The sequence below is a fragment of the Alexandromys fortis genome, unplaced genomic scaffold, assembly GCF_014885135.2.
Source record: "Alexandromys fortis isolate MF-2015 unplaced genomic scaffold, M_Fortis_MF-2015_v1.1 scaffold_103, whole genome shotgun sequence".
Lineage (NCBI taxonomy): Eukaryota > Metazoa > Chordata > Mammalia > Rodentia > Cricetidae > Alexandromys > Alexandromys fortis.
In genome coordinates this window covers 4,536,430-4,559,529 of record NW_026067978.1, presented here as the reverse complement: position 1 = coordinate 4,559,529, position 23,100 = coordinate 4,536,430, and the positions used below count along the sequence as shown (strand labels likewise).

The 23,100-nt window shown below is 43.8% G+C and overlaps 1 long non-coding RNA gene across 1 annotated transcript in view; it reads right to left on the bottom strand.

Annotated features, from left to right (window-relative positions):
- LOC126510890 (uncharacterized) overlaps positions 1-23,100 on the bottom strand; it is an 82,680-nt gene that overhangs the window by 47,837 nt on the left and 11,743 nt on the right. The window lies entirely within an intron of this gene.

Genomic DNA, 23,100 nt, shown 5'->3' with positions numbered 1-23,100 from the left:
TATATATTTCCTTGTCATTACTTCATGTGAAGATTTGCTTAAATTGTCAGCTTGACACAACCTAGAATCGAATGGGAAGCATCTCAATTAGGGATTGTCTACATTGCCTTGATCTGTGAGCATGATTATGGGCTATTTTCTTATCAATTTATGTTGGCTAGACATGGTCCATTGTGGGTGGCACCATTCCTTAGGCAGGGAACCCTGAACTGTGTTAGAGTAGAAAACCAGGCCGAGCACAAGGAAACAAATGATCGTGTGTGTATTGCTTTCTCTCTGCTCTTGACTGAGCATGTGCTGTGCCTAGCTGTTTGGAGGTCTTTCCTTGATTTTTTTTCACCAAAGTGGACTGCAATCTGGAACTGTGAACAGAAAGAACCCTTTCTCACAGAAGTCCTTTTTCCATCTATTTTTATTACCACAGCAGAAATGAAATTAGAGCCCCTCTCAATAACACAGTATAATTACTACCCAGTAGCACTGACGTTTAATTGGTCTCATAGAGATGGCTCAGAACTTAGGGGAAGATGAATGTGGCTTATGTGTCAACACTGCATTATTTTATACATGAGCTTTGGGCATTTATGGATATTTGTATTCAAGAAACACCAAGAACCAACTCCCAGTGGAGACTAAAGGATAGCTTTGTGCACACACATGTGTGGGAATGCACACACACACACACACACACGCACACACGCATGTGGTCTCTCCGTAGCACACCACTGTTGTTGGTTTGTATGCTTATAGAGAAGCCAGCATGGATGTAACTTGCACTCTCTCTCAGATGCTGACACACCCGGCAATCCTTGGAGGAGCGTCCAGCACTCATCCACTGGTCTAAAAACCCAAGATCCTCTCTGGAGCAAGAGGCGGATAAAGGGAGGCAGTCTTACTTGGCCCAGGAGCAAAGCCTTGGGCCCAGAGCAGGGGGATCTTCAATCACTTAGCTAATGAGAGAAGAAAGGTAGCTCTTGAGATGTGTCTCCGTGTTTCCATTTCAACAGAAATACTTTTGTGCATTTGCAGCCGGGACTCTTTCTTTTTCTCTTAATTTCCCAGAACATGGGACAGAAGTAATTTGCATGGTCAGTTCATTCCACGCAAAGTTTAAATGTATTTGGGTGAAACTGGCTTGTGGCTGATTTGCTAAGGAGTGAGGGAGCTGTAATCTGCACCCTGTCTCCATATGGACCAAAGCTACTACAGCCTGGGGCAAAGCTGCTACGCTGGAAACAGAGGCAAGGCAGGACCCAGGGTCAGCAGGCTTAGATGATGAGTCATCCCCTAGCTGATGAAACAAGAGCATGCTGTCCTTCTGGGGTGCTGCAGTAACCTTGCCTGGTGCCTGTGTCCCTAGCGCTCTCTGGAGCTTTCTCATCCCCTTAGCTGATACTGTTGAGGATTAGACAGACCCTAGGGGTCTAGGAAACAAACCATCACTATAGCAGAGAGAATTCTTCATCACACTTAGCATTGCTTTATTTCATTACATGTTAAACGTAAAAACACTAGAAATCACATTTTAAAAAGTTAAAATTATAAGATTTTAAGAGATTTTCTTTCATTTATGTGTATATGTGTCTTAGTTAGGGTTACTATTGCTGTGATAAAACAGCATGGCCCAAAGCAACTTGAGGAAGAGAGGGTTTATTTCCACATACAAGTCTCAGGTCACACTCCATCCCTGAGCAAAGTCGGGGCAGGAAGTCAAGGCAGGAACCTGGAGGGCGAATGTGAGTAGAGACCGCAGAGGAATTCTGCACACTGACCTGCTCTAAATGACTTTACTGCTTGGCCTACTGCCTGGCACCGGAAACTGGGACTCCTTGTTCCCTTTCACTAGGGGTCACTAGGGGTCACTTCTTGCTCTGGTGCTTCCTCTAGGAAATGTTGTGAAGTCCAGGAACAGCTGTCTGCCCTGCTGAGAGCGTTTCTCCCGGTCTGTTTAACCTACCCACTAGACAGTAGCGTACCGTTCCTTCCCGAGAAAGAGCTAAAATCCAGGGCTGTTTTCATCTGTGCTCCACTCCCCTAGTGCCAGGCCCTTTAGCAATATATACACGACTTCATTTCCCCTGAACAGCAGTGCTCAGAAAGTAACACAACTGGCCACCATTTATGAATGAGAAAAGAGGACCAGAATTGAAGCAGCTCCCCCCCACCCCCGACAGCCTACAGGCCTGGGTGGCAACTCTAAATCTCCCTTACCCTGCTTGACTTGGTCACACTCTGCTGGCTGCCTCTCTAAAGGCCAAGCACACTCAACACACTTTAGAACCTGATCCTGCAAGGCATCCACCTTGCTGGGGGCAATGCCATTGTCTGTGGTTCCTAAATCTGAAACTAAAGACCACTAGCTGCAGCAGTAAGTGGTGTCCTTGTCCAAAGGAATACAGTGTAGCATATGTAGAAGAACTAAATATTGTACATAAGCAAGATTTAGGGAGTCAGATACACAGTGGCATGGCTGAGCCTTGGAATAGAAAAAACAAAATTATCTATATGCAAGGAGTAACGAGTAGAGGTTCCACCTCAGTGGACTGTCCAAAATAGAGAGAGCCACAAGGGAAAATGTAGATTAACAAATGTCAGAGTCCAGACAGGGGAGAAATGGGGAGGGATGGTCCATCCTCTAAAGGTTCTACAGCCTCACCAGATGATGCCACCAACTGGGGACCAGTGTCCAAACAACTAAGACTGGTAGACATTACTCATTCCAACTACTATGCAGGTGATGCTGGGACACACTGAAGCTTGAAATAGATTGTCTTTCATGCCTTCCCATGGCTACCAAGAAGCAACCATCCCGAAGAACCTCCAAAATTAAGTCCTTTCCATGGTCAACAAGACAAAATGACAGCCTACAGAACGGGAAGATCTTCACCAACCCCACATCAGACAGAGGTATGACCTCCAAAATATACAAAGAACTCAAGAAATTGGTTATCAAAAGAACAAATAATACAATAAAAAAGTAGAGCACAGACCTAAACAGAGAACTCTCAACAGAGGAATCTAAAATGGCTGAAAGACACTTAAAGAAATGTTCAGCATCCTTAGTCATCAGAGAAATGCAAATTAAAACAACTCTGAGATTCCATATTACACCATAAGAATGGCCAAGACCAAAAACACTAATGACAACTTATGCTGGAGAGGTTGTGGGATAAAGGGAACACTTCTGCATTGCTGATGGGAGTGCAAGATGGTACAGCCCCTTTGGATATCAGTGTGGTGATTTCTCAGAAAATTATCAAACAAACTTTCTCAAGACCCAGAAATACCACTTTTTGGTATATATCCAAAAAATGCTCAATCATACCACATGTGCTCAACTATGTTCATAGCAGCTTTGTTTGTCATAGCCAGAATTTGGAAACAACCTAAATGCCCCTGGACTGAAGAATGGATAAGGAAAATGTGGTACATTTACACACTAGAGTACTACACAGCAGTAAAAAATAATGACATCTTGAAATTTGCAGGCAAATGGATGGAGCTAGAGAACATCATATTGAGTGAGGTAACCCAGAAAGACAATCATCGTATGTACTCTCTCATAAATGGCTTTTAAACATAAAGCAAAGAAAATCAGCCTACAAATCACAATCCCAGGGAACCAAGGCAACAATGAGTACCCTAAGAGAGACATACATGGATCTAATCTACATGGGAAATAGAAAAAGACAAGATCTCCTGAGTAAATTGGGAGTATGGGGACCGTGGGAGAGGGTAGAAGGGGAGCAGAGAGGCAAGAAGGGGAGCAGAGAGGCAAGAAGGGGAGCAGAGAAAAATGTAAATTCAATAAAATCAATAAAAAATTAAGCCCTTTCTTTTCAAAGTTTGTTGTAAGAACAAAACCCCAATCAGAATGCATGGCTAAGCCCACACCAACAACCTGGAGATGGCGCCTGTCACACGGCACCTACAACCTTGAGATGACACCTGTCACGCAGCACCAACAACCTCGAGATGACACCTGTCACTCAACTGCAGCTGAGATCTTCAGTCACTGAGACATGCAGAAGGTTCATCTGGCCATCGCACATCTCCCCAACCTACTCATCAAGTCAGAGAAATGAGGCCAGTAAAGAGAGGGCCAGGAGGTGTGTGTGGTGTGAAGACTGAAGAAACCAAAAAAAAAAAAAAAAAAAAAAAGAGAGGCGGTGTTGACCAACAGGACTGGCGACCCAGCCAGCACCAGTGGCTCTGATTTCCAGTAAATGGGAGTCAGTGGGATTTAAAAACTCAGGGTTCAATACAGCCATGTATTCATGACCATTCCTTCTGAGGAAAATTAATTGATTTGTGGCTCTGACTCATGGCTCCCAAGAGTCAGTATGTTCTTGGCAAGAGGTCTAGGGACTGTGGTTTACAGTGAAGCCTTGCTAACCGTGTCTTCTCCATATTTTAATCCTTAGATAGGCATTCTTGGCCCATGGCCTTCAGCATGTTGGCTTTGCTTCAATAAATCAATTGCTGCATGAGGCAGGGAGATGTGGCACCTGAGATGGGGGTAGGATCTCTCTACGGTTAGTGTTGTGAGTCAAATCACTGGCTTAGCTTTTACTGGGTGCTGTGTAAAAAAATGCATTTAACTCTTATATCTACTTTCACAGGCAGGAACTATTTTGCCTCCTGAATGGTGAAAAAAAAAAAATTACTAGGTTACTGTATCTCCTGACTTCACATGCTGTCTTGTGCACCCTATTTTAACATCTCCACAATGTCCAGAATTTTGAACCCCACTACTTTGTTTTTCTGGACCAATCACGAAAGCAAAATGTTGACTGGGCATCTGGACCCATAGCATAGTTTTTAAGACAGCCTGGAAAAGAAAACAAAACCAAAACCAAAAACCAGGATGCATGACCCAATTGCATTTTCAGGCCTGAGCCACTAGGGGCTGCTAATGAGCTGCAGAAAGCTGGAAGGATGCCCACAGGTCTGCTTTTAAAATTGCATCTTACTTAAAGGGCTTCCTAGATGCTTCAAAATGCAGCTCAGGGCCTTTTGCAAAGAAGGCTGTTTCACTTCCTGTAAAGGTATTAGCTTCATTCTCTCCTGAGGTAGGAGTGTTAAGCAGCCCAGAGTGAGTCAATGAGCCTCCAGGTGGGGGAGGAGTGGGGGAGAGTAAGAGGTCTTTGAGTGCCAGTATTTGGGATTTTTTTGTTTTTTGTTTATTTGTTTTTTGGGTTTTTGTTTTGTTTGGTTTGGTTTGGTTTGTTTTTCCGAGACAGGGTTTCTCTGTGTGGCTTTGTAGCCTGTTCTGGAACTAGCTCTTGTAGACCAGGTTGGTCTCGAGTGCTGGCATTAAAGGCATGTGCTACCAACGCCCAGATCCTGTGTGTGTGTGTGTGTGTGTGTGTGTGTGTGTGTGTGTGTGTGTGTGTGTGTGCCAGTATTTTTAAAACCTGGGAGATAGCTCAAATTGGAGAATTTCCAAAACACACAATGACAAGAATCTCTCTGTCATAAAAACTGTAATTTCTAAAGACCACTGCTAAGGGCAGACATCCAGGAAGGCACTGTATCTGACCACCGATACATAGGAAAAGATACCATACAGCAAAGAAAAGAGTGTAATCCTGGAACTCCCTGACATGGGCTTGATTTTCAACTACTGCTTTTTAGTTGTGAAGCTGTGAAGCCTGAGCCAATTACTACCCTTTGCTGAGCCTGTTTCTTTTACAATCCCTACATCGTAGGTCATCGTGTGTGTTTAAATGAGACAATTTACATGAAATTTTACATACAGAGAAAGTGTACCTGTGGTGGTTAGAATAGGATTGGCCCCCACAGGCTCATATATTTGAATGCTTGGTCCTTAGGAAGGAGCATTAATTGAGGGGAATTAGGAGGTGTGTCCTTAATGGAGTTGGTGTAGCATTGTTGGAGGAAGTGTGTCACTGCGGGTGGGCTTTGGGGTTTCAGGAGCCCAAAACAAATCCAGTGGCTTTCTCTCCTCCAGCTGTCTGTGGATCCACATGTAGAACTCCCAGCTCCTTCTCCAGCACCTTGTCTTCCTGCAGGCTGCCATGCTCCCTCCCCACCATGAAGAAAATGGACTATACCTCTGAAACTGCAAACTAGTCTCAATTAAATGTTTTTCTTTATAAGAATTGCCATGGTCACAGGGTCCCTTCACAGCAATAGGACAATAACTCAAACAATGCTGGGAATTTGGTCATTTGTATTGGATGACTTTCTTCTTTTGCTAGTTAGAAGTCAAAGCTGAAACCTGGATGGTGTAGCCCAGCCTGGTAAGCTCTGGACTAAGGAGGCAGAGAAAGAGGGATCGTGAGTTCTAAGTCATTCTACACTGCAAAGTGAACTCTGGGCTAGCCTAGGCTAATCAGCAAGATCCTGCCTCATACATAGCCACAGTCCAAAGATATAGAAGCTGAAGTTGAGATATGATAAGGAGACACGCTCACTGTGGTTTTAGAATGATAGAAACAAAATGAAGGGGCTTAAAATGCAAGGAAAGCAAAAATACATGCTTCGTATGTGTGGGTGGACAGGTAAAGTCTTCCTATTCAAGGAAGTATACTCAGAACTATATGAATTCAATGATGGTACAAAACACAGCTTAATTTTATAGTCCAGATGCCAGAAATCTTGTCCCCCACAGGAAGAACACAGAAAGCAAAGTGGGGATGCAAAAAATTTTATTGAGTAGGCGATCAAGAGAAAGACTGCCCAACTGTGGACCTCACAGTATGAGAACACAGGCAGATCCCAGACTTAGGAGGAGTTCACAATCGTCCCTGAAGGTATAAGGGGTGCACTATAGGAAGAGAAAAAGGCATGAGTAACTTACATTCCTGTATTCAACACTCTCAAAGACTGTGGGACAAGAAAGTTGAAAAAGGATCGGTAGGAGTCGGGGAGTCTGTACAGCTTCTGAGAGAGAAAGAGAGAGAGAGAGAGAGAGAGAGAGAGAGAGAGAGAGAGAGAGAGAGAGAGAGAGAGAGAGGAGAGAATACGTGTGTCATGCTTGCACCCACGGAAAACAGTCGAAACAGAAAACCTTTTCTTTTGAGACAGGGTCTCTCAATGAATATGGAATTCACCATGTAGACTCTTTTTATTGTTTTTATTGAGCTATACATTTTTCTCTGTTCCTCTCCTTTCCTCCCCCTCCTCTTCAACTCTCTCCTGTGACCCCCATGCTCTTATTTTACTCAGGAGATCTTGTCTTGTCTTTTTCTCCTTCCTATGTAGATCTATGTATGTCCTCTTTGTTGTCTAGGTTCTCTAGGGTTGTGAATTGTAGGCTTGCTTTTCTTTGTTTTTTGTCTAATGTCAGTTATGAGTAAGTACATATTATATTTGTCTTTCTGGCTCTGTGTTACCTACCTCAATATGGTTTTTTTCTAGATCCATCCAATTGTCTGCAAATTTCAAGATGTCATTATTTTTACTGCTGTGTAGTACTCTAATGTGTAAATGTATGATATTTTCTTTATTCACTCTTTGGTTGGGGCATCTAGGTAGTTTCCAGGTTCTGTCTATTACAAATAATGCTGCAATGAACATAGTTGAGCACATGTCCTTGTGTTTATGATTGTGGATCCTTTGGGTATATGCCCAACAGTGGTATTGGTAGATCATGAGGTAGATTATTTCCTAATTTTCTGAGAAATTGACATACTGATATCCAAACCAGCTGTACAAATTTATACTCCCACCAGCAATAGAGGAGCATTCCCCTTACTCCACATCCTCTCCAACATAAGTTGTCATCAGTATTTTTGATCTTGGCCATTCTTACAGGTGTAAGATGGAATCTCAGAGTTGTTTTGATTTGCATTTCTCTGATGAGTAAGGATGTTGAACATTTCCTTGAGTGTCTTTCAGCTATTTTAGATGCATCTGTTGAGAGTTGTCTGTTTATGTCTGTACCCCATTTTTATTGGCTTATTTGTTCTCTTGATATCAAGTTTCTTGAGTTCTTTGTATATTTTCGAGATCAGTCTTCTGTCCAATGTGGGATTGGTGAAAATCTTTTCCCATTCTGTAGGCTGCCATTTTGTCTTGTTGACCATGTCCTTTGTTTTACAGAAGCTTCTTGGTTTCAGGAGGTTCCATTTAATTGTTGCTCTCATTGTCTGTGCTACTGGGGTTACATAGGGGTAACTCTAAATAAATAAGTAAAAGACCTGTATGATGAGAACTTTAAAATTTTTAAGAAAGAAATTGAAGAAGACACCAAAAAAATGGAAAGATCTCTCATGCCCTTGGGTAGGTAGAATTAACACAATAAAAATGGCAATTTTACTGAAAGCAATCTACAGTTTCAATGCAATGCCCATCAAAATCCCAGAAAAATTCTTGACAGATCTCAAAAGAGCAACACTCAACTTCATATGGAAAAACAAACAAACAAAAACTCAGGATATCCAAAACAATCCTGTACAATAAAGGAACTTCTGAACTTCAAACTCTACTATAGAGCTACAGTAATGAAAACAGTCTGGTATTGGCATAAAAACAGGCAGGAGGACCAATGGAATTGACTGGAGACCTGGATATCAATTCACACACTTACAAACACCTGATTTTTGACAAAGAAACTAAAACTATAAAATGGAAAAAGAAAGTATATTCAACAAATGATGCTGGTATAACTGGATATCACATGTAGAAGAATGCAAATAGATACATATCTATCACCATGCACAAAACTCAAGTTCAAATGTATCAAAGACCTCAATGTAAAACCAATCACACTGAACCTCATAGAAGAGAAAGTGGGAAGTATCTTTCAACACATTGGCACAGGATATTACTATGTAGACTCTTATCATGGTATCCTTTTCGTTTTTGCATGTATGAAGTGTGTGGATACATACNTGGAGGACAGAAGTTAACAACAGATGTCTTCCTCAATTTCTCTCTATTTTATTTTTGAGGTGGGAGTCTCTCACTGAACCCCAGAGCTCACATGTTTGGCTAATCTACCTGATCAGCTTGCTGGGGTCTAACATATCCATCTCCTGAGTGAAGCGCTGGGATTAAGACAGGTCAATACCGCCATCCAGGTTTCATGTGGGTTCTGGGGATCCCACATGAAACTCTGGTCTTCCTGCTTGTATGGCAACTGTTTATTCACTGAACCAAGCCCCACTATATACCTTCTTCCCAATAAAACTGAAATATAATTTTCTCTCATATGTGGAATGCCTATATAAATATGACTTGAAGGTAGAAACTGGACTTTGGGAGAAAGAACATGACCAGAGCAGGGGAGATGGATCAAGAGGGAATAGTGAGGGAGGAGGGTAAAATGTCTGAGATGCATGATATTATTGTACAAAGATGTCAGAAAGTCCCTTTATTTTTTTTTTTTTTATTTTTTTACTAATTATTTGAGAACTACAATAATGACTGTCCTGGCAAGATACGCCAACTTGTGTAACAGTGACACCAACGTCACAGGAATAAACAACCACTTCTTGATTGAATTTAAAGCCCACCCCACAAGATAAAACCCATACCCAACGAAGTTATCAGAGTCAAGAACCTGTGGCTAAAGAGACCATAGGCCCTCGGGGAGAAGCCACTATCATTATTCAGCTAAATCAACCCAGTATTAAACTGACTCCTAATGATTTGCTGTTACAGCCATAGATGAGTGCATGTCTCAACCTGCATCAGAAAAGCTTCTATTTGCAGTAGGCACTAGGTAACACGGAGCTGCACAACTGGCCAAGGTGCGGAGAATGAGAGACTGTGGAATGCTCAGCCCTAAATGAGACGTCAAGGTCCGCTCTTTCCTCACAAGGCTCGGAGTTCATTGCCGAAGATGGTGCAGAAATATTTGGAGATCCAGAGAAAGGGGATGACCACAAGGAAACTGTTTTCTGCCCTTGTCAGGGCAGTTGCACACAGGAGCTCACAACAACTTGGGACAGCAGGCCCAAGACCTGAGCAAGTTCAAGTCAGACCCAATCCCAGCATGGAGATGGGAGATGGACACTCCCGGCTCTAGCTGAGGAGCTATTGGTAACTGATAGCTATTAGAAAAGAATGAATCTGTGGCTTCTGGGAAGTCAACCACACACCAGCGGAGGGTCACTTTTCCAAGAATATGTAGGCATCACAAAGAGGACTTAATGGATGATGATGATGATGATGATGATGATGATGATGATGATGATGATGATAGACACTAAGTTGGATGGTAGAAAGGGGTTAGAGCTGGGAAAAGTTGGAGGAGGGTCAAATGTGATCAAATCATGGCATATAAAATTCTGACTTAATTATTTCAAAAAATTAAAATGTACATATAAAAATGTTTATCTATTTTCAGAGAGTATATTTATCCCCATGATGGTGAGGACTGCCAACTTGACAGATTCTAGAATCACCTCAGAGATGGCCCTCTGAGCTTGCCTGGGAAGGAATGCCTTGATTATATTAATTGATACAGGAAAATCTGTGTGAACCATGGGTGGGATCATAGATTGTATAAGTGTAGGGGAAGGTAGTAAGTGCCAACATGCATGTATCCACTGCTCATACCTCCTGACTATGGAGGCACTGTGGTCACTCTCATGCTGCCCTGCCGTCCACGCCATGGTGGACTCCACCCTTGAAATGTGAGCCTGGATACGCCCATTTTCCCTTAATTCGATTTTGTCAAAGTATTTTATTACATCAGCATAAAAAGAAACTAAGCCTCCCACCGAAGCTACCCTTGTCCATACTCACCAAACTAACCGCCCCTCCCCGATGTCCCACTGAAGTATGTCCATCCTTGGCTGACCCTGGGGGTGTCACCTATTTTTACTCTTTTTCTTCAATGGCTCCTATATACAAGGTTTTTTGTTTGTTTGCTTGTTTGCCTTCTCCCTGTTGCCTCCTGTCATCATTAGTTAGTTCTAGCTCCATGAGTGAACTGAACCCCACCAACAACAACCAAATAACTGGGTCTCTAATTTCAGGTCTGCCTTGGCTGGTCTGGGGGACACTGCAGCATTTTATAGGGGAGCTCCTTAATTATCTCACCTCCTAATGATGACCATTCTTCAGACTCTGCTTTATACACCGGTGCGTAGCCAAGGCCGCCTCGCAGCTCAGAGCAAGAATCCTAAAATGGAGAGCAGACTCGATGTGTAACTCCCTCGTGAGCCTGCCTGCAACCAGTCCATCTTCTGAATGTGAGCCATGAGCTGAAATGCAGAAGGTCCTGGAAATGAGGGACACCGCTCCTAAAAGTGGGTAATAGGGCCGGTTAAGTGTGAAAGTGTGGTCTCTCAACTCATGGAGTCTTACACACGTTGACTGCATGTAAATGGGGTTTGGGTGAAGTCTCCTGAGCCTTGCCTCGGTCTCCTGTAAAATGGGAGTAGGGGTGATGCCACCTGAACAGGAATACCTCATGGAGCATCAGCACCGTTCCAAATGAACTTAACAAGAGCTTGTGTCCAGTCGGCCATCAGGAAGCTCTGGCTAGGAAGTGGGCTCATTTCAAGCTGGCAAAGAAGTCAGCTCTGGCTTGAGTTCAGATTTCCCCTGGAGCAGGAAAGAACAAAGTGAATCTCTCATTGAGAGACCGAGAACAGCACGGTGAGAAAGAAGCAGAATAGGACAATTCCACCCTGGGGAAACAGATTTGAGCGAGTCTGGCTATTAGAAGAAAGGCACAGAGCACTCTGGGACCCAGAGAGAAGACGCTAAGGAAAGTGCTTGGCACACCACAGACCTTTAACAAATGTGAACTCTCTGTCCTTAGCTGGCAGGGGGACCGGACCCTCTGCTAAACCAGACCCACCATCTTATCGGTCATGTCCTAAGTTTGTGACACTGCTCATGTTCTCAGACACCAGCAGCCATCAGCATCCGTCATCCACTCAGAAAGGCAAGGGAAACATCCCCCAAAGCATCATTAGGCAGAGGACAGAGAACCATTTAGGCCAAATGAGTTGCACCCAACTGTTCGCTGCATTCGTTAAGGTACTCGCTGTCCTCATTGTGGGGCCAGAAAAGCAATAAGAAAGAAAGCAGTCAGGAAAATGAATCAGAAGCCAGAGAATTGTAATAAAATGTTATTAGAAGGCGAGGCAGACTGTGAGGCGGGCAGAAGCAGTGCCTCTGGGGCCTGGCTTTGGCTGGAATGAATGACTCGAGTCTCACCCATGCAAAACACCCCTGACACCCATGTTCACTGGTGGTCCCTCTTTCTGATCCAGGGACCCCTACTGGCAGCATGTCTCTTGGACTTTATGTTTAAACAGATGCTCAGCTTTAGTCATCGAAGAATCAAGCCATTTCCCGAGCATCTGCTGCCAGCCCCGCTGGAGAATCAGGTCATGTTCTCCTCACTGGACCTCAGTTTTTTCCATCTGCAATGTGGAAGGTTTGAATTAATTCCGTTGAATCTATTGCCTTTGTACCAGTTTTGGTTCCTAAAGGAGCATGCAAACTCCATCATTTCAATAAAACATTTTCTGTTCTGTTGTTTGTTTGGGTTTTGAAGATGGTCTCATAGTCAAAACTGGCCTCAAACTCATAATCTGCCTCAGCCTTACTGGTGCTGGGTCGTGCCATGCTTCTGGCTACGTAGAGGACTGAATAATAGAAGCTATTAATCACCTGGCACTTAAGGACGGGGTTTGTGGGGGGAGGTCACTGTTTTCTTTCTTGCTCCAGAGAAGATTTGAACTCAAGCAAGTGTCGGCTTTGCCATCTCACTTTGTCTGAGATGACCCTGCTTTCTCCTTAGAGATCCATGTTCATCTTTTCACTGGCCTCAGATTCGACCCCTGTGGCATTGGGCCAGCTGGGAAAATTTGTAAAAGACCTTGTTCTTATAAAAGCCTGTCTCATCCTTTATCAAGAAACCAGGCTGAGGGAATTTAATTGAATTACTAAATATATGCATCAATTAAGTGATAACCAAAACTTGGGCTCCAATCTTCCAGCCACAGCTTCCATAAACTATACTCCCAGGGTCCTGGAGTATCACCAAGGATTCCAAAGCAAATGCTCTAACCATCCAAGATGGTCAGAGAGGTACTAACTTAAAAATCATGTGTGGGGGCTGAGAGGATGGCTCAGTGGATGAAAGCCTTCTGCTCCTGTGACAAAACATGGACCAAAAGCAGCTTGGGGAGGAAAGGGTTTATTTTAGCTTACAGATTACAGTCCATCATAGAGGGAAGCCAAGACAGGAACTCAAGGCAGGAGCCTGAAGCGGAAGCTGCAGCAGGGACTCTGGAGGAATGCAGCTTACTGGCTTATTTCCCCTGCCTGCTTTCTTATACAACATAGGCTCACATACCCTGGGGGAGTACTCTGGGCTTGGGCCCTCCAACATAAATTACCAATAAAGAAAGTTCCCACAAACAAGCCACCGGCCAGTCTGATGGAGGCAATTCCTCAATCGAGAGTCCCTCTTCCCAGATGACTCTGGTTTGTACCAACTTGACAAATGAAACTTCAACTGTGACATTTCTTCAGGCAACTCACGACCACTTGTAAGTCCAGCTCCAGGAGATCTGAACCCCTCTTCTGGCTTCCTTAGGTACGCACACATGAAAAGTCACCGGTAAATACGGATAGATGAAATAAAATTCAGTAATTCAGGATGAAAATATAAGAAAACCCAACTCTAATGGGTAATGAAGAGAAACAAAGGATTGTTCTTTGGTTCCACCAAAGAAGTTGGCACAAACTACATTGGATTATGGTAAGTATGACACGTACAGCTTTGACATAAAGTGTTTTAAAAAGAGCAACATAAGAATTTTCTCTCTTCTTTTAGTTTTTTTATTTGTGCTTTTATCAATACTTTATATTTTATAGTTAAAAAAAATTCCTCTGCCACAAAGTGGAAATAAATTGTCTATGTCAGCACTTTCTCTTCACAGTTGGGTCCCGGGCTGGTAATGTTTCTCTCCCATAAAAGCATAATCCCATAAAATTTAAGGTTATTAAGTTGCAGGTGAATAATTCATGAGGTAATTATAAAACATTTATGACAGAACGTTATGAGATTCTAAATAAAAGAAAACATTTGGGGTCTCCAAGTTGACAAACTTTGGCAGCTGTGCCTAGCTCTCCCTGGAGGGATTTGGGTGGACATTCTAGGCTTTTGGCTGCTTGGGACATTCGGGAATGGTTGAAGTTCTGACAAAAGATGCTTCAAAGATACCTCAATGGCTCAGCCCCAGTGGGTGTCACAGCCCACCACATGACATAGTAAGGGTGGGAGACATAAAGCCTGGCAAAAGCACACTGTACACTTGGCTCTTTGACAATCACTGCTCATGCCAGAGGCTCTACCCTCTGAACTCACCACTCTCTTTCTCGGCCTTTTACACATTTTACTTTTACACCGAGGGAAAAAAAAAGAGTCAGCAAGGTTAGTATCTTGCCAAAGATTAAATATCCATACTGGAGGAGAGTCTGGACTCAGATTCAAGCAGTCTGGCCCTGAGTCTCCACACTTAATCACCATGGTTGAGTTAGTCAGTTCAGGAGCCGGAGAATGGGACCCGTGTCGTCTTTAATGCATCATAAGCTCAGAATCTGTCCTGTTATCCTGTTCCTTGTCTCTGTGTGTGTGAGGGTGGTAGTGAGTATGTGTGGGTGGGTGCATAATGATGGTGGTGGTATGTGTGTAATGGTGATAGTGTGTGTGTGTACATGTGTGTGTATGGGTGTGTGATGATGGTGGTGGTGGTGGTTTTTGTGTGATGGTGGTAGTGTGTGTGTTCATGTGTGTGTGTATGGGTGTGTGATGATGGTGGTGGTGGCGGTATATGTGTGATGGTGATAGTGTGTGTGTACATGTGTGTGGGTGTGTGATGGTGGTGGTGGCAGTATGTGTGTGATGGTGGTAGTGTGTGTGTACATGTGTGTGGGTGTGTGATGATGGTGGTAGTTGTGGATTGTGTGTGATGGTTGTAGTGTGTGTATGTATGGGTGTGTGATAATGGTGGTAGTTGTGGCTTGTGTGTGATGATGGTAGTGTGTGTGTGAGAGAGATGGTGGTGGTATGTATGTGGTGGTTGTAGTGTGTGTGTGTGTGTGTGAGAAAGAGAGAGAGAGAGAGAGAGAGAGAGAGAGAGAGAGAGAGAGAGAGAGATGATGGTGGTATGTGCATGATGGTGATAGTGTATCTGTGCATGAATGTGTGTAATTGTGGTATCAGGGTGTGTGTGTGTATGTGTGTGCACGTGTACATGTGCGTGCATAGAGGCCAGAGCTAAAGGAGGATGCTGGGTATTTCCCCATTCCTCTCCATCTTATTGTATTGGGAAAGGATGTCTTAGGTACTTTTCTATTGCTGTGATAAAACACCATGACCAAAGCAATTTATAAAAGGAAGCTTTTACAAATTATGTAATATATTATTTATATATTTACATATAAATTATATAATTATTGTTCCAGAGGATGAGAATCCATGATGGCAGAAGGAAGGCATGACAGCAGGCACAGCTGAGAGCTCGCATTTCCACATTTTGAGGGGCAGGCAGAAGTCAGAGAGCACATTGAAGTTGAAAAGCCTGCCCCCAGTAGCACATCCCCTTCAACAAGACCATACTTCCTAATCCTTCCCAAGCAGTTTTCCAAATGGCGGCCAAGCATTCAAACACATGGGCCTATGTGGGCCATTCTCACTCAAACCACCACACAGGGTCGCTCACAGAACGGGAGCTTGCTGATTCAGCTAGGCTGGCTGGCCAGCAAGCTCCCAGGAATCCATTTGTCTCAACCCTCCAGTACTGAGGTTGCAGGCCCAAGCAGTCATGTTCAGCTTTTTATGTGGATGCTCAGGGATTTGAACTTGGGTCCTCATGCTTTCACAGCAAATGTTTCTCCCCATTGAGTAGTTGCTCCAGCCCTCTAGCTTGTTCCATAAAGCCAGCCATTTCACATGCATTATCCTACCCCACAGACCTCTGCAGTCTTGGTGTTGAGTACTATTAGACAGGTGTTATCTGTCTCATGAGTAAACTGAGGCCCAGAGAAGTTCAATGAACTAGGCAAGTTCTCATAGCAAATTAGTATAGGCTTTACAACTAGAACTTGAAAAGTGGGATGCAGATGATGGGTCCACTGTAACATAACAAAACTGGGAGGATGCTTCCTTGCTCTCCCACCCAATATAGCATCTCTGAAGGCATACCTACAGCCCCAACGTGGACAATTTGGGAAGTAAGCAAGTTCTAGTTCAATGCAAAATTCCATCCACAGATGTTAACATTCTGAAAGCTTTTCAATGCCAAGTCATTGTTGGTCTTAGCTATTTACTGTTTTATCTGAAAGGCAAAAATATTATCTTTGTGAGCCCCAAGCACATGGCACATCTTCATTATAGGCTCTCTCCTCGATCTAGAAACTTCCTACTTTGTACAAGATGCATTTTCAACTTCTTACTCTTCTTAGTCACCTTCCAGGAAGTACCCCCATTTTGTTACCTGCCCCCAAGCAAAATGGAACCCAACTCTACAGACACACAAAGCTATTTTCATAGAAAATTTATTTTCATACAATATATTCTGATCATGTTTTCCTACCCCCAACCACTCCCAGATCCTCCCTACCTCTCTAGCCTCTCAAATCTGTGCTTTTATTCTCTCTCTCTCTCTCTCTCTCTCTCTCTCTCTCTCTCTCTCTCTCTCATAAACAAGCAACAATCAAACAAACAAAAACATCCCCACAAAACACTAAATCAGAAACTATAATATACAATCAAAAGACCAATTAGGGAGAAAATTTGTCTACAAAATTACCACTGGGGCTGTTTTGTGTTAGTCGTTTAGTGTTGGGCATGAGCCCTACCCTTGAGTGTGGTGTATATATACCCAGTGAGACCCCACTGGAGAAAACTACCTTTTTCTTTGCAAGAGGGTATCAGTTGCAGATAGCTTCTGGGTGAGTGATGGAAACCCATGTCCCCCTCTTAGCACCGGGATCCCATCTACCCTAAACCTGATAAGGCCCTATTATTGAAGACTACACATAAGGTTTTGCAGTCAGTCACCTTTGCCTTCCTTACAAGGGCTAGGGAGAGAGATGGCTCAGCAAACGAAGTACTTGTCCACAAACCTGAGAACCAACCCTAAACCCCAGGCAGTCATTACAGTTGCCAGTGATCTCAGCACTTGGATGGCAGAGTCAAAATCTTCCTCAAACAATCTGGCTACCTAAACTAGCTAGAATCAGAGCTTCAGTGTAGAATAAATTCTAATTGGTCTGAATAAAAGCCCAGAACCAGATATCAGAGTAAATGCTGAAAGATAAGAGAAACAAAAGAACAAGCCACTAGGGAGACTTCTTACCTCTACTGAATCCTCAGTCCATAGGGTTGAACTCCTGTCTCCTCCTGCCTTATATTCCTCTCTCCACAGAGTCATATCTTTTCCTGTCTGCACCTCTCTAGTTCCGGGATTAAAGGTGTGTGTACCGCAAGTGCTGGGGATCAAAGACATGAGATCTCAAGTGCTGAGATCTAAGGTGTCACCACTGCCTGACCTTTATGGTTACTTGGTGACTAGCTACGGCTTCTGATCTTCAGGCAAGCTTTGCTTGTTAGAGCACAAACAAAATATCACTACACTTCAGATTTAGCCAGATTCTGCCGCAACAAATAATGATAGAGACAGATACCCAATGTCAACTTAGAGCTTCCACACTCTGACACATGAGCATGCATGCTCACCTGTACACTTGTGTGCACCCACATACATGCAAACACAAGTACATATACATACACCCAAACACATAGACCCAAAGGTAAATCTGGATGAAAACCAACCCCTTAACTGTTGTCCAGCACCATGCTACTCCATTCCAGAGCTTCTTCTGGCTCCTCTCTTCTCTGCATACTCTATCCCACACCACATGGTGACTTCAGATTATGCAAAATCCACGTTCTTAATGCCAGCTCATCCGTCTGTATTTGTCCCTCAAGGCTGAGCAGCAGTATAGTCTGGATCTCCAAGGATTCTCAGTGTGGTCCAAGAAAATGGAAGGGCATGCCCACCAGAAGCAGGATGAGTTGTTCTCTGTCCAAAGTTGACTTGGTTCCATCAGATTTTCTATGGGTTACAGAGGCCAGCATAACAGTTGCCTTCCTGTTAGAGCAGTGGTTCTCAACCTTTGGGTCTCGACCCCTCTGGGGGTCAAATATCCCTCTCACGGGGCCTAAGACTATCCTCATATCAGATCTTTACATTATCAGATTTTTACATTACAGCAAAATTATGATGTTGCAATAAAAATTATGTTACCGTTGGGGGTCCCTACAACATGAGGAACTGTATTATAGGATCACAGCATTAGGAAGGTTGAGAACCATTATACTAGAGTGATGGAAGCTCTATTCTTTTGATCTGGGAGAGACTGGAGAGACACTGAATCCAAACCACCTCCTCGGAGAGGACCCAATCTGTACTAAAGGCAGACTTAAGCCCAGCCCAGGACCACAAAAGCTTTGTTGCCACCTTGGAGTCTCAGAAGGCATCACAACCTTGTTTATAAGAGATCAGCATAGAGTCACCAATCTCAGTTACTCAAAACAAGGATGAACCTGGGTTGTATAGTCAGTGCTTTAAGTAAAGGAACATAGGCGATCACAGTTCTGTGTATCTGTGCAGGGGGAGGTGATACCTCAGCAATGAGACCCACATTTTATGACCACCTCTTCCTGTACAGCAGGCTCTGAGCCGCGGACCCTGCATCTTTTTTTTTTTTTTTGCCATTCCATCACTGTCATGTTTCTCCAGAAACACTTCTCTACATCACCTATGTCTCCATATTCAAGGACACCAAGAAACAAATTTTCAACTCAAGAAAGAAACAAAGGGAATCTAAACATGCCCTCACAACACCCATCAATGACCTTGACCTAAGAATTCCCTCTAGTGACCCAGGCATGATGGCACATGCCTGTAATTCTAACACTCGGAGGGTTCAGGGGTTGGAGACAGGAGCATCTGTCATTCAAGCCCATCCTTGGTTACATTGTGAAATCTAAGCCATCCTGGGCTATATGAGCTCCACAATGAAGGCACACTGATGGGGTGTTTCTAAATAGGTACATCATCACGTGGCTTCCAATACCCTGCACAGAGCATTCATTTGCCAATATTCTTCCAGCAAAATTATCACTTGTCTGAAGACAGCATAGTTACCAACCTTTTGTCATGGACATTCATTTAACTGCAGTGTGCTTAGATATGCAGATGGGTAATCCTTAGATCTGGGCAGCCTTGTACCTTGTGCTCAGGGACTGCATAGACTGTTGTTCAATAAGCAAGAAGAATGGACAGGTTCCAGGGAAAGATGGTATCACAGGCTTGAGTTAATCAGTTCTCCGCTTGCCTCAAAGGATTTTTTTTAAATCCAGATTATGTGTGACCAATACTTTATAAGGTTTTCATGTGTATGGGTGCATTTGTATGTGCACGCACATATGTGTAGAGTGCAGAGGATAACCCTGACTATTGTTCCTTGGGCTTTATCGATATTGTTTCCTGTTTCTACCCAACCAGGCATGAGTTTATATGTGTATAGCCCAATGCCTGGCTTTTTATGTGGGTGCCAGCAATTGAACTCTGGTCTTCACACGTGTGTGGTAAGTATTTTAAAGACCAAGCTGTCTCCCCAGTCTGCTGTGGGATAATGCTCTTGTACACTGTTAGGATTTGTAACTTGTATTGGTTTAGTAAAACAGTGATTGGCTGGTAGCCAGGCAGGGGCAACCAAAGAGAATTCTGGGAAGAGAAAAGGCAGAGAGTCAGTCACCAGTCAGATGCAGAGAAAGCAAGATGAGAATGCCTCACTGATAAAAGGCACCAAGCCATATGGCTAAACATAGACAAGAATTACAGGCTAATTTAAGTTGTAAGAACTAGTTAATAATAAGCCTGAGCTAATAGGCCAAATAGTTTTTAATTGTTATAAATAATATAATATAATGTTTCTTTAGGACTGAATAGCTGCAGGATTTGGGTGGAATAGAAACTTCCATCTACACCAGTCTTTGTAACTTTGCAAGATGTACTCCTTCCCACTTTCAAGGCTGGGAAAATATCTTTACTTATTCACATTAAAAATTGTTCTAATATTTGGTCATTAGCTGCCTAGAGGTGATGGAGTTTGAAAAAACAGGAGCGCATGCAACTTCCTTTACTCTTATTGGCTGTAACACAGTGTACTACATGTACTAAGGGACTACGCTTGCAGCGCAACACCTGCTCTTCATACTATGGCATGGTTCATGAGTCAGGCAAGGGCCTAGAGATTGACACATACACACAAAACACACACACACACAAACACACATATGCACACAGACAGAGACATGGGTCATCCTTGAAACAAGAATGCCAACAATGCCCCTTTGAATCAAGAACGCCAACTTTATTATGTTCCAGGGCAGGTTATATAGGGTCTCTTTGACCAGTGGCCATGCCCCAACTCTCAGCTGCAAGCCCACCAGAAACCACTCCCCTGCCATGAGGAACTCCTGAGGTTTTCGTGCTCAGAGCAGCTGCAAGCATGTTTACTCAGGCAGACAAGGGGTCACAGGAAACTCAGGGTCTGGGGGTCCACAGTCCCCAACAATTGGCAGGAAAAACCTCGAAAGCAAAGGCTCAAAACCTGTCAACCAGTCCTGGGGTGCTCGAGACAGTTCCCGGGTAGGCCAGCCTCCTGCAGCAAATGGCAGTATTCTAGCTCACCTCAGGCGGTCACAGGAGGTAATGCACAGATTCTGGAATGGTGAGCTTATCCCAGGGGGTCTTGGAAGTTAAGCTTGGGTTAAAGAAATCCACTTGCAACCTGCAGCCTATAGCCTAAACCCGGAGGAATAAGGGCTTGCTTCCCCAGGCAGCAACCATGTTTCTCCTGGGAACAGCAAAACCTTAATTGAAATCCCTATTGTGACATTCACAGCCCTTGGAAAAAATTCTGAGTTTGGTTTTCGCAAGTGGTAAGCTAATGTCATTCTGAGAACTGCCCTCATCATACCATCTCCGAGTATAGGGACACCACAGAGTGTCTTCTTTCCCACCCGATCCTCCTCCTGAACCTAATGCAAGGTCAGAGAGTGGAAGGAAACATTAGTGTAGGAATCCCAGTAAAAATGCCACCACCACCACCACCTCATTTGCTTCTGATTTTCAATTAATCTGATATAATGTACTTAAAATCTGCCTTTTATTTAGAAAGATAAACACAGCAGTTTGGTAATTTCATTCCTGTGTCAATTTACAAAGAAAATTCTATTTAAACTCAGTGACTGGCCCACTGCCACCGGCCCAGCCAGTGGCAAGCTGCTGTCTAAAGGGACAAGGAGATGCCAGCCAGGCCTCTTGGGAGAGTAATGGAGCTGGCAGGAATCCTCACTACCTCTCCTCAACTGTCTCCTGGGAGGCTTCCGAGTTTTCAGAATTAGAAACGAAGATTGATTTTTATCTTATTTTACCCCAGCTGGTTTGCATACAACTGACATTAGATATACCTGATGCGTAGGATGCTGTTTTCCAACCTCTAACTCACGTGGCCCTCCTAAGCACCCTCTGAGGAGTTTCTGTTACCACCCTCCCCACCCCTACCCACCCCCCATTTGATGGTTGAGAAACTGAAATTGGAGGGAAGCTAGCAACCTGAGCAAATTCACATTTGGTAGCCCAGATACAGTCCTACAGGTTTTTTCTCCCCAAACACTTGACAAATCTAACTGTACTGAAAACTGACTTTGTTTTCTTGGTCCTTGCTCACCTACATGGCTGCAACGGAGAAACTCGGTAAATGTGTGTTAAAGAAATTATGGAATCCACCCCTAGAGTCCCACCTCGCCTCCAAGACTGAAGGACCATCACAGAAGAGGGGCAGAAAGAATGTAAGTGCCAAGAATGGGGACAGGTGATGTGGAATGATGTCTTCTGGATGTGACATGGCCATCGCACACATGGGCTCACAGCAGCTGTGGTCACCTGCACAAACTCAAGCCAGTTTAAAATCCCAGCATGGGTAGCAGATGGTATTCCAAAGCTCATCTCTAGCTGTGAAGCTATAAGCTGTTGGTGGATGCTGGGGATAGGTTGTCCATATCCCAGTGGATGGCTCTACAGCCATTTGCATATGGGCAGTACTAACTGGACTCAGTGGGTTATATGGGGGAAAAAAGAACCTGAAGTTGGGAGGGGGATAGAGAAGGGAGCATCTAGAGGGAATCAGGGGAGGGGGTTGAATATGACCAAGATACACTGTATACATGTGTGGAATTTCCAAGGAATGAATATTATTTTTTTAATTAATGATTTAATGGGCTCACATTTGCTCTGTGTCCAAAGTTTCACTGAGTAAGCATGATCCAGATCATATAGTGAATCCAAACCCAGCATGTGATAAACTACCTCCTTTGACTCTGGTCAGAATGCAGCTCTACTCTACCATCATACACAGCTGGTCCAGTGAGCCTGGAGAGTTGAAGACTCTGTTTCAACTCTTCTAACTCGCCAGGCTGACCTTCCACAGGATCTATGCATCTACTGCTGCAGAAACTCCATCACTGCTCTGCAGAACCCTGTCCTGCCTCCTCCTGCAGGAGCCCCATCCTGTTCCTCCTTATACAGCGGCTCTTGCCCCTACACCCATGTATACACTGTCATGACCTTATGAATGATGTATCTCTCCTCTGAGTCAGTTCCTCTACTCAACACTCTACCCAGCCTCCTTCTCCATCTATGATCGTTTAGCTGCTTGCTGCTGATCTAAGTACCACCTGTCTCCTCTGCATGATATATACTAAAGCAACAGGAATGTATATATTTCCAGCAAAGGATTGTAGGCAGTTTTCCTGTCCCTACTGGCTGCTCCCAAATAACCAGCAGCTGCTTCCTAAATAAGTGACTAGGAGATTTAATGTAAATTATAAATGCTCAGCCAATAGCTTAGGCTCATTACTAACTAGCTCTTACAACTTAACCCATTTCTCTGAATCTATGTGTTACCCTGAGGCTTGCGGCTTTTACCTCTATCCCATTTTGTGTGTCCAGCTAGCTCGCCATCTGACCCTTGACTCCTCTGACTCTGCCCTTCCTCATCTCATCATTCTCAGGTTGA